The 19937-nt window shown below is 37.7% G+C and overlaps 1 non-coding gene across 1 annotated transcript; it reads right to left on the bottom strand.

The window, feature by feature from the left end:
• Positions 1-15180: 15180 nt before the first annotated feature.
• On the bottom strand, positions 15181-15288 carry LOC112781089 (small nucleolar RNA R71). The gene has a single exon (XR_003191885.1). It is a non-coding gene; the product is annotated as a small nucleolar RNA R71 (small nucleolar RNA).
• Positions 15289-19937: the final 4649 nt, after the last annotated feature.

Genomic DNA, 19937 nt, shown 5'->3' with positions numbered 1-19937 from the left:
GTGTGGGAACACCAAACTTAGTACCTTGCCCATGGTTAACCATGTGTGATAATTTCTTTTTCTCTTTCACAAGTGATGGAACTGGAAACTAAGAAATGCAGTAAAATGGCTAACTATTTCATCCAATATGCTTGAAGCCTATATTATGCAGAAAGTGAGAATGTGCTTTTAAGTAAGACTTTGGTGGAACACCAAACTTAGAATCCTTCATTCTCCCTTAGATTGTGTTGGTGTGCAACACCAAACTTAGCTTCTTGCATTATAGATGAAGTTAATTAACCTTTTTATTAAAATAACTATGGAAAGAAAACTACCTCAGGTTGGGTTGCCTCCCAACAAGCGCTCTTTTATTGTCACTAGCTTGACATCCTTCATTCTTTGATCATGGAGGCTGAAAATCATAGTGCCTCAGCTTTTCTCCTCTCACTATGGACTTCCTTACTGTCTCCTCCATTTCTTGGTGCCCTTCTTCAGAAATTCCAAAGGTGGAGAACTCTCTCCTGGTTCATGTCATACAACCAACTCAGCAAAGATGCACAGAGCATTCTGTAGCTTGAGTGCAGTGGGGGTTAGTAGAGACAAAGTCTCAAACAGTTAGTGTGCAAGTCAAAAATTAAAGAAACAGAAAAGAAAAAATGCTTGATCTAGATCACCACCTCACTTAATCATTGTCAATCTAATCAATCCCCGGCAACGGCGCCAAAAACTTGATGAGATATTTTGATGAGAAACGAATCTCTCACAAAACATCACAAAACTAACCGGCAAGTGCACCGGGTCGTATCAAGTAATAAAAACTCACGGGAGTGAGGTCGATCCCACAGGGATTGAAGGATTGAGCAATTTTAGCTTAGTGGTTGATTTAGTCAAGCGAATCAAGTGTTGGTTGGGTGATTTGTGAATTGCAGAATGTAAATTGCATGAAATTTAAGGGAGCGGGAAAGTAAATTGCTGAAACTTAAAGAACAAGAAATTAAATGACAGAAACTTAAAGTGCAAGAAATGTAAATTGCGGAATCTTAAAGTGCAAGAAATGTAAATTGCTTGAAATGTAAAGGGGATTGGGATGTGGATTTGCAGAATTTAAACAAGGAAAAATTGAATTGCATTAAACAGAAGAGGTAAAGGGAATTGGATTTGAACCGGATATGAAACAGGAAAGTAAATGAACATAAGAAAGCAGTAAATAGAGGATTGAAATGGAAAGTTAAGATCTCAGGACCCAGAGACTAGAAAACTAAGTCTAGATCTCAATGCCTTCCTAGATCCAACAAGAACAATAGCAAGGGAATTGTAAATTGCAAAGAAAAGAGATGAAGAGCAATGAACCGGAAATGAAATTCAATTAACAGTAAAATAAAGAAACAGAGAGATCCAAGATTGAGATTGAAACAGAATTTCTTCAATTCTCCAATCCAAGATTCAAGACAAAAGTAAAATGAAATTGCAAGTAAAAGGAAACAAAGAAATTCAAGTTCACTCAGTAACAAAAGCTTCCCAAAAACTATTATGAAAATTCTAAAAGGAAAAGCTCCCTTAACAAATTGAATTCTATCCTATTTATACACTTTCCAAAATGATCTTCAAGCCTTGAGTTGGGCCTTTGTTCTTGGTGGAATTGGGTTGAAAGAGGCCTTGGTTGATTGCTCTTTGAAGATTGAAGAAGAACCGAAGTGAACCAATTGAACCGGAAATGAAGTTAGCCAATGTTGGTTTTCAACGTTAGGGTCAAAGTTAGGGGTCTAACTTTGACCCTAACTTTTCATATCAGCAAGTTAAATTCCCTGGTTTGAACGTTGGTGCCAACGTTAGGGGTCTAACTTTGACCCTAACGTTGGCAATGCTTGGTGCTAGTGGTGCCAACGTTAGCCTCCAAGTTAGGGGGCTAACGTTGGCGCAAACGTTGGCCTTCCTCCTTTGTGATTCAAGTGCCAACGTTAGCCTCCACGTTAGGGGGCTAACGTTGGCGCAAACGTTGGCCTACTCCCCCATTGTGGTTCATGTGCCAACGTTAGTGCCCAGGGGATACATTCTTAAGTTCCAACGTTAGCCTCCAAGTTAGGGGGCTAACGTTGGAGCTAACGTTGGCCACCTCCAGGGAATGATTTACATGCCCAACGTTAGCCTCCAAGTTAGGGGGCTAACGTTGGGGCTAACTTCATGCAACCCGGTTCAATTTTTCATTTATTCCATTGTTCTCTCTTCACTCCTAGCCATTCCTCTTTGCTTCAACCTTTCTCCAAGCCTTCTTCACCTATCATTAATCAACCAAACTAATCAAAGCTTTGCTCAAAATCATGAGGTATTCAATCTTCCACAATATGCAACAATTATAGCTCAAAACCTCATGAAATGGCATGAATTCACATATGGTTGGTTCAATCAAGGGAAACATGAAAATCTACTCAATTAGCTTGCTTGTAGCTCAAGAAAGTGCATAATTCTAATGAAAACTAAAGAAAAAGACTAGCTAAAATGGGCTAAGATGACTTGTCATCAGTAACTAGTTTAGCATAAATAGAACTTTTTACTATTGTAATGGAAGTTCCTTTTTCCTATTTTCGAATTCATATGCCATTTAGGGAGGCTGGCCTCTCGGCCATGCCTGGACCATGCTCTTATATATTTTCAATGGTAGAGTTTCTACACACCATAGATTAAGGTGTGGAGCTCTGCTGTTCCTCATGAATTAATGCAAAGTACTATTGTTTTTCTATTCAATTCAAGCTTATTCCTATTCTAAGATATTCATTCGCACCCAAGAACATGATGAATGTGATGATTATGTGACGCTCATCACCATTCTCACCTATGAACGCATGCGTGACAACCACTTCCGTTCTACATGAAGATGAGATATAATGAGTATCTCTTAGGTATCTAATACAGGGGACCGAGTCCGAGATATTAGAATCTTCGTGGTATAAGTTAGAACCCATGGATGGCCATTCCCGAGATCCGGAAAGTCTAAACCTTTTCTGTGGTATTCCGAGTAGGATCTGGGAAGGGATGGCTGTGACGAGCTTCAAACTCGCGAGTGCTGGGCGTAGTGACAGACGCAAAAGGATAGTAAATCCTATTCCAGTATGATCGAGAACCAACAAATGATTAGCCATGCAGTGACAGCGCATTGGACCATTTTCACTTGGAGGATGGGATGTAGCCATTGACAACGGTGATGCCCTACATACAGCTTGCCATGGAAGGGAGTAGGAATGATTGGATGAAGACAGGAGGAAAGTAGAGGTTCAGGAGGAACGAAAGCATCTCTATACGCTTATCTGAAATTCTCACCAATGAATTACATAAGTATCTCTATCCTAGTTTATATTTTATTTATGTTTTTATTATCAATTCACCATAACCACTTGAATTCGCCTGACTGAGATTTTGATGCCAAGGCATTATGGCCTGTTTTTCTATGTTTTTTCAGTAGATTTTAATTCAGTTTTCATACAATTTCTGTTGATAAAGGAGCAAAACCATGAAAAATCTCTGCATGAAACAAAATATCAAGCATAGGTGAATTTTAGCTAATATACAGGGTAAATATGATGAAATAGATCACACTAAGTGAAGTTTTGATTTTGGGTATTATTAGCACACTTAGTATAATGAAGTTTGTCTTGTATGTTACTTTGATACACTTTATTAGCACACTTAGTATAATGAAGTTTTGATAACGTTAGTGGCTATGTTAGCGCCACTAACGTGGCCATTAAAGTGGAAGGAAGGAAAGCTTGGAAAGTTAGTGAGAACATTAACGCCACTAACGTTAGCGAAGGGCAAGAAGACCCACGTTAGCAACCCCGTTAGCTCCACTAACGTGGAAGAAAAGAGAAGCCCCAACGTTAGTGAGAAAGTTAATGGCATTAACTTTGAAGAAGGAGCAGCGTTATTGGCAAAAGTGAGTGCCAATAACACTAGCGAAGCAGAAGAAGACCCACGTTAGCTTCCACGTTAGTTACATTAACGTGGGAAATAACGTGGAAGAAAAGGGAAACGCCAACGTTAGTGGAAAAAGTGAGTGGCACTAACGTTTGTGAAGCAAAGGAAGACCCACGTTAATGGCCACGTTAGTTACACTAACGTGGACATTAACGTGGGCAAAAAATCTCACCAGGCAGCCTGACCATGCCTTCTTCAAACAAGAATAACTTGAGCCACAAAGCTCCAAATGAGGTGATTTCAGTTGCATTGGAAAGTAGGATTCCAGAGATTTCCAATCATATATGGCACTACATGGTGGACACTAAATTTGAGGGAGAAAACCTGCCCCGAATGTGCAAAGATGAACATGGTATCAATCTGTAGTAAGGCCAACTGACCTCTTCACCTTCCAAGAAATGTAACTCGAGCTGTAGAGCTTCAAATGATGCGCTTCTAAAGGCGTTGGAAAGTAGACATCCAAGGCTTTCCAACAATATATAATAGTATGGGATGGAAATTAAGTTTGAGCTCTAGAACTTGGCAATATTAAGCCCCTGATCGCTAACGTTATTGTGACTTGCTTTTTCCAGTAACGCTAGCGACTATGCCAGCGACCTTGTCCACTTCAAAGGAGCATAACTTGAGTTAAAGAGGTCCAACTGAGGTGATTCCTATTGCATTAGAAAGCCGACATTCAGAGCATTCCAACAATATATAATACTCTATAGTGGGAATGAAATTAGAGCACAAACCAGAGGCATCTTTTAAGCCACAAAACACCAACTGGGTAGCAAGTGTGACGTTAGCCACACTAACTTTAGCACTAACGCCACACTTGTAGCGTTAGTGTGGCTAACGACAGCAATAACACCAAGTCACCCTGGACCTCAATTTGATTCACTTCCCTCTCAAGTCCACTTCAAAGCTCAAGCAAGGAAGCCCACAATTGTCAACCAATCAAGGCCACAAGAAGCATCTAGAATAGTTAATTTTCATTTCATTGTAATTTGCTTTTAATTTCATTTCATTTTGTAATTTAGGAGAGCCTATATAAAGGCCTTAGTTTTTACATTCAATATTCAGAAAATTCTGGAAGGGGCAAATTGAAGGAAGGGGGAGAGAGTGAAGACCAATTCAAACTTCTGTGAATTGGCACACTCCAAGGGGAGTGGGTCTTCGGACCCCTCCCCTCCTACACACTTCTTCCTTTTCTCTTATTTTCTTCCTTAGGAGTAGTTTCCTTTTAGTTGTAATTTTCCTTTATGAATTTTGAAATTTCAATTTTAGTTTTAATCTTCATCTTTACTTTTCTGCACTATCTTTCTTCTCTATTTTGGTAGAGCAATGATCAACTAACTCCTTTCATTGGTTTAGAGAGCTCTATTGTGATTCATGGATCAATTGTAGTTCTTATTCTTCTTTTTCTTTCTTTTCTCTTGATTTTACTAGAGAGCTTTTGATCTTCATCCAATTGGGTAATTGTCTCGGAAGAGAAATTGCTCATTCTTGGATTTCCTCTAAACCTTGGAAGAGGAATGAGGAAATCATGCTATAAATGCTCTCTCACATTAGATTAGATTAGGGGTTGGATGGATATTGTGACATTTAATCCTACCAATACTTTGATCTATGAATATGTGTGGTATAATCAGTGACCAAACTTCATCTCTTCCCATGAGCAATTAAATCAAGGAATTGGGAAATTGTTCAAGCTTAGAGAGATTGGATTGCCAAGGAATTGGGATCCAATCACTTAAGATTACCAAGGAGATCAATGAATGCATTGATTGAGGAAGAGATGAGAATGAACTTGATCCGGAGGATTGTAATATCTCTTGATCCCAATGTTCATTTTATTTTTAGTTCTTACATTTACTTTTCTTGCCATTTTACTTTTCTGCACTTTATTGCTTTCTTTACTTTTCTGTCAATTCACAATTCCTACTGCTTATCACTTCAATCTGGATCATCTGACTAGGATAATCAATCAACTATTGATTGCTTAATCCGTTAATCTCTGTGGGATTCGACCTCACTCTTTTGTGACTTATTACTTGACGACAATTCGGTTTACTTGCCGATGGAAATTGTTGAGAGACAAATTTCCGTGCATCAAGTTTATGGCGCAGTTGCCGGGGATTAATTATGATTAACAAACAACCGGTTGATTGATTTACTAGATTAAAAACTTTTCTTTTGTCTTTGTTTTCTTTTGTTTCTTTATTTTCTTTTGCTATCTAACTGTTTGTGTTAATGCCTCACCAAGAAGCCCCTGTTCGTGACAGCTCTGGCTCTTGCTGATTTTATTTTTAATACAACAGTTTTTTTTACTTAGTTTCTTCTCAAATAAAATTGGCATACGATCACATTCTAAGTTTGGTGTTGCCCTGCAACATTCTGTTGTCAATCTTTTTGGATACTTGCATAAATTCCAAGAGAAAGTGTCACACTGAGTTTGGTGTGCCATTTATTTTTCTATGCAACGTATCCAGCAACACCACTTATTTGTATAATCATAATGTCTGTGCTTCTTTGGCCTGCAGTGTTATCCTTAATTTTTGCTTGCTTAACCACATACATCACTTACATTTCAGTATGTAAGACGTTCATGACCCATCATAGACCCCACCACCACTGTTTTATTTGCTGCTTGAAGACAAGCAATTAGTCTAAATTGGTGTGGGAAGGGAGAAAAGTAGGAGAAAAAGGGCAACAACAATGAAGATGAACTACAAGGTGGTAAAGTTCCTTTTTCCTCTTACTTATTTCCAATACATTCAATTGCATGATTGTCTTCTAATTTCTTTGTATGTATGTGTGCTTGCTCTTTATGAATAAGCATAGTTTGATTTTTGAATTACAATATGTTGTTGTGACATTATGATTGCCATCTTGAATTTTTGTGAGTCCAAAGCAATGTAGTTTCATGATCATAAACAAACAAGGTCATTTAAGAAGAAGTTAGCATGAGCATATAAGTATTGGGAAGCTGGCATGACTATTGTTGCTCAATTGCATTTGAATTTATTTAATTGAAGTTTTCATCTAGGACATTTTATGAAATTTTTTAAATCATGAAAACCTTGAAAAAGCAATTGAAAATAAGGCAAGAAAAAAAAGGGAGAGAATGAGAAAGCTGAAGGCTCTGAGTACCAATAACAATTCAATTTTTAAGTGCTTGTGGTGTTTATGTATCAAGCAAAAAGCTTGAAAACAAAACATTTAGAGTCAAGGCTAGGCTCAAGTGCAAAAGCACTCTCTCAAGGCTCAAGGCTCTGAGCATCAATGATTAGAGAGTCAAGAAGACAAGAAAACAAAATGAGCCAAAAGAGTCCTCTGATTAAATGCTTGTGGTGCTTATGTATCAAGTGGTAATACTTGAAAACATAGCATTTAGAGTCGTAGCTTTCAAATCATGGTGCAAAGCACCTAGAAGATAAGATAAAAAGAGAATGAAAAGCTTGTTCAAGGAAGAAACATACAGAAAAGATTTCATAAAATGAGCTAGATAGAGGCATCAATCATCTGAATTTCTTTTGTGATTGTTGCATGCATAGAAAGCTAGCTAACCATGAACATTACACTGCTACTCTTCTTACCTTGGATTGTCAAACCTTATTGCATGATTCTCTTCTTGCTTGGGGACAAGCAAGATTTAAATTTGGTGTTGTGATGCTAGGGCATTATGGCCTCTTTTTCTATGCTTTTTCAGTAGATTTTAATTCAGTTTTCATACAATATCTGTTGATAAAAGAGTAAAAGCATGAAAAATCTCTGCATGAAACAAAATCTCAAGCATAGGTGAATTTTAGCTAATATACAGGGTAAATATGATGAAATAGATCACACTAAGTGAAGTTTTGATTTTGGGTATTATTAGCACACTTAGTATAATGAAGTTTGTCTTGTATGTTACTTTGATACACTTTGTTTGCTTGATTTTAGACCAAAAGAAGCAGAGAAGAGCCACGTTAGTGGCTACGTTAGCGCCACTAACATGGCCATTAAAGTGGAAGGAAGGAAAGCTTGGAAAGTTAGTGAGAACGTTAACGCCACTAATGTTAGCGAAGGGCAAGAAGACCCACGTTAGCAACCCCGTTAGCTCCACTAACGTGGGCACTAACCTGGAAGAAAAGAGAAGCCCCAATGTTAGTGAGAAATTTAATGGCATTAACTTTGAAGAAGGAGCAGCGTTATTGGCAAAAGTGAGTGCCAATAACGCTAGCGAAGCAAAAGAAGACCCACGTTAGCTTCCACGTTAGTTACATTAACGTGGGAACTAACGTGGAAGAAAAGGGAAACGCCAACGTTAGTGGAAAAAGTGAGTGCCACTAACATTTGTGAAGCAAAGGAAGACCCACGTTAATGGCCACGTTAGTTACACTAACGTGGACATTAACGTGGGCAAAAAATCTAACCTGGCAGCCTGACCATGCCTGCTTCAAACAAGAATAACTTGAGCCAAAAAGCTCCAAATGAGGTGATTTCAGTGCCATTGGAAAGTAGCATTCCAGAGCTTTCCAAGCATATATGGCACTACACGGTGGACACTAAATTTGAGGGAGAAAACCTGCCCCGAAAGTGCAAAGTCGAACATGGTATCAACCTGTAGTAAGGCCAGCTGACCTCTTCACCTTCCAAGAAATGTTACTCGAGCTGTAGAGCTCCAAATGATGCGCTTCCAAAGGCGTTGGAAAGTAGACATCCAGGGCTTTCCAACAATATATAATAGTATGGGATGGACATTAAGTTTGAGCTCCAGAACCTGGCAACATTAAGCCCCTGATCGCTAACGTTATTGTGACTCGCTTTTTCCAGTAACACTAGCGACTATGCCAGCGACCTTGTCCACTTCAAAGGAGCATAACATAGGTTGAAGTGGTCCAATTGAGGTGATTCTAGTTGCATTAGAAAGCTGACATTCAGAGCTTTTCAACAATATACAATACTCTATAATGGGAATGAAATTAAAGCACAAACCAGAGGCATCTTTTAAGCCCTAAAACACCAACTGGGTAGCAAGTGTGACGTTAGCCACACTAACACCACACTTGTAGCGTTAGTGTGGCTAACGGCAACAATAACGCCAAGTCACTCTGGACCTCAATTTGATTCACTTCCCTCTCAAGTCCACTTCAAAGCTCAAGCAAGCAAGTCCACAATTGTCAACCAATCAAGGCCACAAGAAGCATCTAGAATAGTTAATTTTCATTTCATTGTAATTTGCTTTTAATTTCAATTCATTTTTTAATTTAGGAGAGCCTATATAAAGGCCTTAGTTTTTACATTCAATATTCAGAAAATTCAGGAAGGGAGAAATTGAAGGAAGGGGGAGAGAGTGAAGACCAATTCGAACATCTGTGAATTGGCACACTCCAAGGGGAGTGGGTCTTCGGACCCCTCCCCTCCTACAGTCTTCTTCCTTTTCTCTTCTTTTCTTCCTTAGGAGTAGTTTCCTTTTAGTTGTAATTTTCATTTATGAATTTTGAAGTTTCAATTTTAGTTTTAATCTTCATCTTTACTTTTCTGCACTTTCTTTCTTCTCTATTTTTGTAGAGCAATGATCAACTAACTCTTTTCATTGGGTTAGAGAGCTCTATTGTGATTCATGGATCAATTGTAGTTCTTATTCTTCTTTTTCTTTCTTTTCTCTTGATTTTACTAGAGAGCTTTTGATCTTCATCCAATTGGGTAATTGTCTCGGAAGAGAAATTGCTCATACTTGGATTTCCTCTGAACCTTGGAAGAGGAATGAGGAAATCATGCTAGAAATGCTCTCTCACATTGGATTAGATTTGGGATTGGATGGATATTGTGACATTTAATCCTACCAATACTTTGATCTATGAATGTGTGTGGTATAATCAGTGACCAAACTTCATCTCTTCCCAAGAGCAATTAAATCAAGGAATTGGGAAATTGTTCAAGCTTAGAGAGATTAGATTGCCAAGGAACTGGGATCCAATCACTTAAGATTGCCAAGGAGATCAATGAATGCATTGATTGGGGAAGGGATGAGAATGAACTTGATCCGGAGGATTGCAATATCTCTTTATCCCAATGTTCATTTTATTTTTAGTTCTTACATTTACTTTTCTTGCCATTTTACTTTTCTGCACTTTATTGCTTTCTTTACTTTTCTGTCAATTTACAATTCCTGTTGCTTATCACTTCAATTTGGATCATCTGACTAGGATAATCAATCAACTATTGATTGCTTAATCCGTTAATCTCTGTGGGATTCGACCTCACTCTTTTGTGAGTTATTACTTGACGACAATTCAGTATACTTTCCGAGGGAAATTGTTGAGAGACAAGTTTCCGTGCATCAGATTTACAAGGTGACCATAGCTTGCAACAGGCCGACAATCTCCGTGGGATCGACCCGTACTCACGTAAGGTTTATTACTTGGACGACCCAGTGCACTTGCTGGTTAGTTGTGCGAAGTTGTGACAAAGTGTGATTCACGTTTGAGAGCACCAAGTCTTTGGCGCCATTGTTGATGATCGCAATTTCGCATACCAAGTTTTTGGCGCCGTTGCCGGGGATTGTTTGAGTTTGGACAACTGACGGTTCATCTTGTTGCTCAGATTAGGTAACTTTATTTTAATTTTAAGTTTTGTTTTTATTCTTTTTATTTTCAAAAAATTTTCAAAAAAAAAATTTTAAAATAAATTATTCTATGGCTTCAGAATTTTTAAGAATGAATTCTAGAGTTTCTTCATAATCTGTTGAAGCCTGGCTGGCTGTTAAGCCATGTCTAATCTTTTGGACCGAGGTTTCACTTATTCTCAAGAGAAGAGCTTCTTTGTCTTTCTTAGCAAATTAGCTATTGAATATAATGTTCTGTTGAAGCTTGGCTGGCCATTGGCCATGTCTAGTATTTTGGACCGTAGCTTTCACTGAAAGCTTGGCTGGCTAGTAAGCCATGTCTAATTCCTGGACTGGAGCTTTAGACTAACATTGCAAGATTCCTGGAATTCCTATTAAAAATTTTTTAAATCTTTATTTTTCTTTTTCCAATTAATTTTTGAAATACCCAAAAAAATTAATAAAATCATAAAACCAAAAATAATTTGATGTTTCTTGTTCAAGTCTTGTGTCAGTTTTTAAGTTTGGTGTCAATTGCATGTTTATCTCTTTCTTACATTTTTTGAAAATCCATGCATTGCATTCTTCATGATCTTCAAGTTGCTCTTGGTAAGTCTTCTTGTTTGATCTTTAAAATTTCTTGTTTTGTGTCTTTTCTTGTTTTTCATATGCATTTTCAATTTGTTAGTGTCTAAAGTTTGAAAATTTCTAAGTTTGGTGTCTTGCATGTTTTTCTTTTCTTAAAAATTTTCAAAAATAAGTTCTTGGTGTTCATCTTGACATTCATAGTGTTCTTGCATGCATAATTTGTTTTGATCCAAAATTTTCATGCATTGAGTCTTTTTGATGTTTTTCTCTTTCTTCATTAAAAATTCAAAAATCAAAAAAATATCTTTCCCTTTTTCTTCTCATAAAATTCGAATATTTGAGATGACTTTTTCAAAAGTTTTTTAAAATCTAGTTGTTTCTTATGAGACAAATCAAATTTTCAATTTAAAAATTTTATCTTTTTCAAATCTTTTTCAAAAATCAAATCTTTTTTATTTTTCTTTCATAATTTCAAAAATTTTAAATTTTGATTTTCAAAATCTTTTTCTTATTTATATTTCATAGTTTCAAAATCTTTACTAACAGTTAGTGTGATTGATTCAATTATTTAAAAGTTTGTTACTTGCCTATTAAGAAAGGTTCAATATTTAAATTTTAAATCATATATTTTTAGTTTCTTGTTAGTCAAGTAATCAACTTTAATTTTCAAAATCAAATCTTTTTAAATTTCTTTTTCAAATCTTTTTTCAAAATAAGTTTCAATCACATCTTTCTCAAAATCAATTCCAAAATCTTTTCTAACCTCTTATCTTTTCAAATTGATTTTCAAATCTTTTTCAAATTAATCCTATCTTTTTGTTTGATTCTTATCTTTTTCAAAACTACCTAACTAATTCTCTCTCTAATTTTCGAAAATCACCTTCCTCTTTTTCAAAACTCCTTTTTAATTAACTATTTATTTTAATATATAATTTGATTTAATTTTATTTTCCTTTCTTAATTTTCGAATTCTAAATTTAATTTATTTAATTTTCGAAATTCTCTCCCCCTCATCTCTTTCTAATTATTTTATTTATTTACTAACAGTTCTCTTCATCTAAAAATTCAAACCCTCTCTTCCTCTTGGTGTTCGAATTTTTCTTCTTCTATTCTTTTCTTATTCTACTCACATAAAGGAATCTCTATACTGTGACATAGAGAATTCCATATTTTCTTTTCTGTTCCCTTCTTTTTCATATGAGCAGGAGCAAGTGATGCCAGGGCATTTTGGCCAGTTTCACTGACCTTTTCTTTACTGTTTTCGGGTAGTTTCATGCATTTTCTTAGTTAATAAGCAAGCTTTGGGTAGATAATCACTTACATCTTGATTCAAGCAAACATTGTGAATTTCATGTGATCTTATGAGAATTATGCATGAATTGAATGACAAATTGGATAATGCAAGTCTCATAACTTGGATTAGAGCTTTGATGCACTTTATTTGCTTGATTTCAGGACAAAGGAAGCAAGGAAGAGCCACGTTAGCAGCCACGTTAATCTAATTAACGTGACCACTAATGTGGAATGGGAATAAACTTGCAACCTTAGTGAGAAAAGTGATTGCCAATAATGCCTTCGAAACCATCATGGCCCACGTTAATTGCCCCATTAACTACATTAACGTGGTAGTTAATGTGGAGAGAAAGGGAGCTCCAGCGTTAGTGGTAAAAGTGAATACCACTAACGCTCCAAATTGGCAATTAGCCACGTTAAGAGTCACGTTAACTCAGTTAACGTGAACTCTAACGTGGAAAGGGAAGACAATGCCAACGTTAGTGACACTCACCTTTGTCACTAACGTTGGACTAAGCCCAATTGGCCACGTTAAGAGTCACGTTAACTATATTAACTTGAACTCTAACGTTGGAGGAGCAAAGAATCGCCAACATTAGTGACACTCACCTTTGTCACTAACGTTGGACCAAGCCACTATGAGCTACGTTAGTTGCCACGTTAATTGCATTAACGTGGAAGCTAACGTAGGAGAAAAAAAATGATGAGCCAACGTTAGTGACACTCACCTTTGTCACTAACGTTAGAGATGGCAATCACCACCACGTTAGTGGCCATGTTAAGACAATTAATGTGAGGCACTAACGTGAGAATGGGTGTTTGGAGCATTAGTGAAAAAGGTAAGTGTCACTAACGCTCTCGAGGCTAAGGCATGCCCACGTTAACAGTCACGTTAGATATACTAACGTGGACTCTAACGTGAGAAAAAGGGGGCTAAAAGCAACGTTATTGGCAAAGGTAAACACCAATAACGCTTGCGATGGACCAAAAGGCAACTTTAGTGGTCACGTTAGTGCCACTAACGTTGAAGTTAACATGAACTATCTTAGGCTAGGAACGTTAGTGAAAAAGGTGATTGTCACTAACGTTCTCGAACCCGCATTTTTACTTAACGTTAACGCCACTAACGTCCTAGCTAAAGTCCATGCCTACTTCACACTTTCTCTGCAAGTAAAGCTGAGCCCACTGAAGATTCCAAACTGTTTCAACTCAAGATCCAAAGGACCATATCCAAAGACTTGAAGAGCCAACTAGAAGATCAGAAGAGTAGTATATATAGGAGTAGTGTTAAACTAGAGAGAGAGAGCTTTTGGCATTGGGAGAACTACTCTCTGTATAATTTTACTTTCTCTGCACTTTTAGTTTTACTTTGAAAATGTATTTTCCATCTTTGTTTTCCATTCCCAGAGCTATGAACAACTAAACCCCTTTCATTGGGTTAGGGAGCTCTGTTGTAATTTGATGGATCAATAATAGTTTTCATTATTCGTCTTCTTTCTTTTCTCTTGATTTTACTAGAAAGCTTTCAATCTTCATCTAATTGGGTAGTTGTCTTGGAAAAGAAGCTATTCATACTTGGATCTCTTCGGAACCTTGGAAGAGGAATGAAGAGATCATGCTAGAAATGCTTTCTCATGTTGGACCAAATTGGGGTTTGGATGGATATAGTGACATATAATCCTACCAACATTTTGATTTGGAAATACATGTGGTATAATCAGTGACCACACTTCATCTCTTCTCATGAGCAATTAGACCAAGGAATTGGCTATTGATCAAGATTTGAGAGATTGAATTACCAAGGAATTGGAATTCAATCACTTAAGATTGCCAAGGAGATCAATGAATTCATTGATTGAGGAAGAGAATGAACTTGATCCGGAGAATACAACATCTCCTGAGCCCAATGAATTCCTCATTTCTGATCTTACCCATTCTCTTTACTTTCTGCCATTTACTCTTATGTTCATTTCCCCAAATTCCCATTTAAGATTCTGCAATTTACTTTCCGTCATTTACATTCAGTCCTTTATTTCCAGCAATTACATTTCCTGCCATTTACTTTCTGCCATTTAAATTTCTACAATTCTCCAATCAAATTCTGCTTAGCTCAACTAGAACATTCCTCCAATTAAAGTTGCTTGACCAATCAATCCCTGTGGGATTCGACCTCAATCTATTGTGAGTTTTTACTTGACGACAATTCGGTATACTTGCCGAGGGAAAATTGTTAAGAGACAAGTTTTTCGTGCATCAGCAAGGACAAGAATATTCTTGTTGAAGCTGATCCGGAACCTGAAAGGACTCTGAAGAGGAAGCTAAAAGAAGCTAAAACACAACACTCTGAAGAGAACTTTGCTAAAATTTTTGAACAAGAAGGAGACATGGCCGAAAATAATAACAATGCAAGGAAGATGCTTGGTGACTTTACTGCACCAAATTCCAATTTACATGGAAGAAGCATCTCAATCCCCGCCATTGGAGCAAACAATTTTGAGCTAAAACCTCAATTAGATTCTCTGATGCAACAGAACTGTAAGTTTCATGGACTTCCATCAGAAGATCTTTTTCAGTTCTTAACTGAATTCTTGCAAATCTGTGATACTGTTAAGACCAATGGGGTTGATCCCGAGGTCTACAGGCTTATGCTTTTCCCGTTTGCTGTAAAAGACAGAGCCAGAATATGGTTGGACTCTCAACCTAAAGATAGCCTAAACTTTTGGGATAAGCTGGTCATGACTTTCTTAGCCAAGTTCTTTCCTCCTCAAAAGCTTAGCAAGCTTAGAGTGGATGTTCAAACCTTCAAACAGAAGGAAGGTGAATCCCTCTATGAAGCTTGGGAGAGATACAAGGAACTGACCAAAAAGTGTCCTTCTGACATGCTTTCAGAATGGACCATCCTGGATATATTCTATGATGGTCTGTCTGAGTTATCAAAGATGTCACTAGACAATTCTGCAGGTGGATCCATTCACCTAAAGAAAACGCCGGCAGAAACTCAGGAACTCATTGACATGGTTGCAAATAACCAGTTCATGTACACTTCTGAAAGGAATCCTGTGAGTAATGGGACGCCTCAGAGGAAGGGAGTTCTTGAAATTGATACTCTGAATGCCATATTGGCTCAGAACAAAATATTGACTCATCAAGTCAATATGATTTCTCAGAGTCTGAATGGATTGAAGGAATCATCCAACAGTACTATAGAGGCATCTTCTAAAGAAGAAGCTTATGATCCTGAGAACCCTGCAATAGCAGAGGTGAATTACATGGGTGAACCCTATAGAAACACCTATTATCCCTCATGGAGAAATCATCCAAATTTCTCATGGAAGGATCAACAAAAGCCTCAACAAGGCTTTAATAATGGTGGATGAAACAAGTTTAGCAATAGCAAGCCTTTCCATCATCCACTCAGCAACAGACAGAGAATTATGAGTAGAATCCATCTAGCTTAGCAAATAGTCTCTGATCTATCTAAGGTCACTTTAATTTTCATGAATGAAACAAGGTCCTCCATTAGAAATTTGGAGGCACAAGTGGGCCAGCTGAGCAATAGAGTCACTGAAACTCCTCCTAGTACTCTCCCAAGCAATATAGAAGAAAATCCAAAGAGAGAGTGCAAGGCCATTGATTTGACCATCATAGCCGAACCTACAAGGGAGGAGGAGGACGTGAATCTTAGTGAGGAAGACCTCCTGGGACGTTCAGTGACCAATAAGGAGTTTCCCTTTGAGGAACCAAAGGAATCTGAGGCTCAACTAGAGACCATAGAGATTCCATTGAACTTCCTTCTGCCCTTCATGAGCTCTGATAAGTATTCTTCTTCTGAAGAGAATAAAGATGTTACTGAGGAGCAAGTTGCTAAGTACCTTGGTGCAATCATGAAGATGAATGCCAAATTATTTGGTAATGAGACTTGGGAAGATGAACCTCCATTGCTCACCAATAAACTGAATGCATTGGAGAGGCAGAAACTACCTCAAAAGAAATAGGATCCTGGTAAATTCCTAATTTCCTGTAACATAGGCACCATGACCTTTGAGAAGGCTTTATGTGACCTGGGGTCAGGAATAAACTTAATGCTACTCTTTGTAATGGAAAAACTTGGGATCTTTGAGGTGCAAGCTGCCAGAATCTCATTAGAGATGGCAGACAACTCAAGAAAACAGGCTTATGGACTAGTAGAGGACGTGTTAGTAAAGGTTGAAGGCCTTTACATCCCTGCTGATTTCATAATCCTAGACACAGGGAAAGATGAGGATGAATCCATCATCCTTGGAAGACCCTTCCTAGCCACAGCAAGAGCTGTGATTGATGTGGACAGAGGAGAATTGGTCCTTCAACTGAATGAGGACAACCTTGTGTTTAAAACTTAAGGTTTTCCTTCTGTAACGATGGAGAGGAAGCATTAAAAGCTTCTCTCACTGCAGAGTCAACCAAAGCCTCCACAGTCAAACTTTAAGTTTGGTGTTGGGAGGCCACAACCAAACTCTATGTTTGGTGTTGAACCCCCACATTCAAACTCTAAGTTTGGTGTTGGGAGGTTCCAACCATGCTCTGCACATCTGTGAGGCTCCATGAGAGCTCACTGTCAAGCTATTAACATTAAAGAAGCGCTTGTTGGGAGGCAACCCAATGTTATTTAATCATATCTATTTTATTTTCTTTTTGTTATTTCATGTTTTATTAGGTTGATGATCATGTGGAGTCACAAAAACTACTAAAAAATCAAAAACAAAATGAAAAACAGCATTAAAAATAGCACACCCTGGAGGAGGAGCATTCTGGCATTTAAACGCCAGAAATAAGCATATGTCTGGCATTTAACGCCAGAAACAAGCACCATGCTAGCGTTTAACGCCAGAAACAAGCATCTACCTGGCGTTAAACACCAGAAACAAGCAGTAGTCTGGCGTTAAACGCCAGGATTGCACAGCAAGGGCATTTTACACACCTAATTGGAGCAGGGATGTTAAGTCCTTGGCCCCACTGGATCTGTGGACCCCACAGGATCCCCACCACTTCTTCTCTCCTCTTCACACCTTTTCATAACTCTCTTCCCCAAATACCTTTCACCAATCACCTCACTCACTCTTCCCCATTCTTTTTCTTCTTCTCCTTCTTTCTTTCTTCTTTTGCTCGGGGACAAGCAAACATTTTAAGTTTGGTGTGGTACAAAGCATTGCTTTTTGTTTTTCCATAACCATCAATGGCACCTAAGGCCAGAGAAACCTCAAGAAAAAGGAAAGGGAAGGCAAAAGCTTCCACCTCCGAGTCATGAGAGATAGTGAGATTCATCTCAAGGGTCCATAGCTTAGTAGTAGAGCATTTGACTGCACATCAAGATATCATGGACCTCAACAAGAGCATGAGGAAATTCCTCACCATGAAATCCCTGAGATGCCTCAGGGGATGCACTTTCCTCCACAAAACTATTGGGAGAAATTCAACACCTCCCTAGGAGAATTAAGTTCCAACATGGGACAACTAAGGATGGAGCACCAAGAGCACTCCATCATCCTCCATGAGATTAGAGAAGATCAAAGAGCTATGAAGAAGGAGCAACAAAGACAAGGAAGAGACATAGAGGAGCTTAAGAGCACCATTGGTTCTTCAAGAAGAGGAAGACGTCACCCTCACTAAGGCGGACCCATTCCTTAATCTCCTTGTTCTTATTTTCCTATTTTTTGTTTACTATGCTTTATGTTTATGTTTGTGTCTCATTACATGATCAATAGTAGTTAAGTGTCTATGCCTTAAAGTTATGAATGTCCTATGAATCCATCACATCTCTTAAAAGAAAAATGTTCTAAAAACAAAAGAACAAGAAGTACATGGTTTCAAATTCATCCTTGAAACTAGTTTAATTATTTTGATGTGGTGACAATACTTTTTGTTTTCTAAATGAATGCTTGAACAGTGCATATGTCTTTTGATATTGTGGTTTATGAATGTTAAATATGTTGGCTCTTAAAAGAATGATGAAAAAGGAGACATGTTATTTGATAATCTGAAAAATCATAAAATTGATTCTTGAAGCAAGAAAAAGCAGTAAATACAAAAGCTTGCAAAAAAAAAAGAGAAAAGAAAAATGGCGAGAAAAAAAGAGAGAAAGAAAAAGAAAAAGCAAGCAAAAAAAGCCAAAAGCTCTTTAAACCAAAAGGCAAGAAAAGAAAAGCCAATAGCCCTTAAAACCAAAAGGCAAGGGTAATAAAAAGGATCCAAGGCTTTGAGCATCAGTGGATAGGAGGGCCTAAAGGAATAAAATCCTGGCCTAAGTGGCTAAACCAAGTTGTCCCTAACCATGTGCTTGTGGCGTGAAGGTGTCAAGTGAAAACTTGAGACTGAGTGGTTAAAGTCATGGTCCAAAGCAAAAACAGAGTGTGCTTAAGAACTCTGGACACCTCTAATTGGGGACTTTAGCAAAGCTAAGTCACAATCTGAAAAGGTTCACCCAGTTATGTGTCTGTGGCATTTATGTATCCGGTGGTAATACTGGAAAACAAAGTGCTTAGGGCCACGGCCAAGACTCATTAAGTAACTGTGTTCAAGAATCAACATACTGAACTAGGAGAATTAATAACACTATCTGAATTCTAAGTTCCTATAGATGCCAATCATTCTGAACTTCAATGCATAAAGTGAGATGCCAAAACTATTCAAGAGGCAAAAAGCTACTAGTCCCGCTCATCTAATTGGAGCTAAGTTTCATTGATATTTTGGAATTCATAGTATATTCTCTTCTTTTTATCCTATTTGATTTTCAGTTGCTTGGGGACAAGCAATAATTTAAGTTTGGTGTTGTGATAAGCGGATAATTTATACGCTTTTTGGCATTGTTTTTACATAGTTTTTAGTATAATTTAGTTAGTTTTTAGTATATTTTTATTAGTTTTTAAATAAAAATCACATTTCTGGACTTTACTATGAGTTTGTGTGTTTTTCTTTGATTTCAGGTATTTTCTGGGTGAAATTGAGGGACTTGAGCAACAAACAGATTCAGAGGTTGAAGAAGGACTGCAGATGCTGTTGGATTCTGACCTCTCTGCACTCAAAGTGGATTTTCTGGAGCTACAGAACTCCAAGTGGCACGCTCTAAATTGCGTTGGAAAGTAGACATCCAGGGCTTTCCATAAATATATAATAGTTTATACTTTGCCCGAGTTTAGACGATGCAAACTGGCGTTCAACGCCAATTTGATGTTGCATTCTGGAGTTAAACGCCAGAAACATGTTGCAAAGTGGAGTTAAACGCCAAAAACAGATTACAAACTGGCGTTCAACTCCAAGAGAAGCCTCTACACGTGTAAAGCTCAATGCTCAGCCCAAGCACACACCAGGTGGGCCCCGGAAGTGGATTTCTGCATCATTTACTCATTCTTGTAACCCTAGTAACTAGTTTAGCATAAATAGAACTTTTTACAATTGTAATGGAAATTCCTTTTTCCTATTTTCAAATTCATATGCCATTTAGGGAGGCTGGCCTCTCGGCCATGCCTGGACCTTGCTCTTATGTATTTTCAATGGTAGA

The sequence above is a fragment of the Arachis hypogaea genome, chromosome 19 (genome assembly GCF_003086295.3).
Source record: "Arachis hypogaea cultivar Tifrunner chromosome 19, arahy.Tifrunner.gnm2.J5K5, whole genome shotgun sequence".
NCBI lineage: Eukaryota > Viridiplantae > Streptophyta > Magnoliopsida > Fabales > Fabaceae > Arachis > Arachis hypogaea.
Note: the sequence above shows the minus strand (reverse complement) of the source record. Positions and strands in the feature narration are given on the sequence as shown.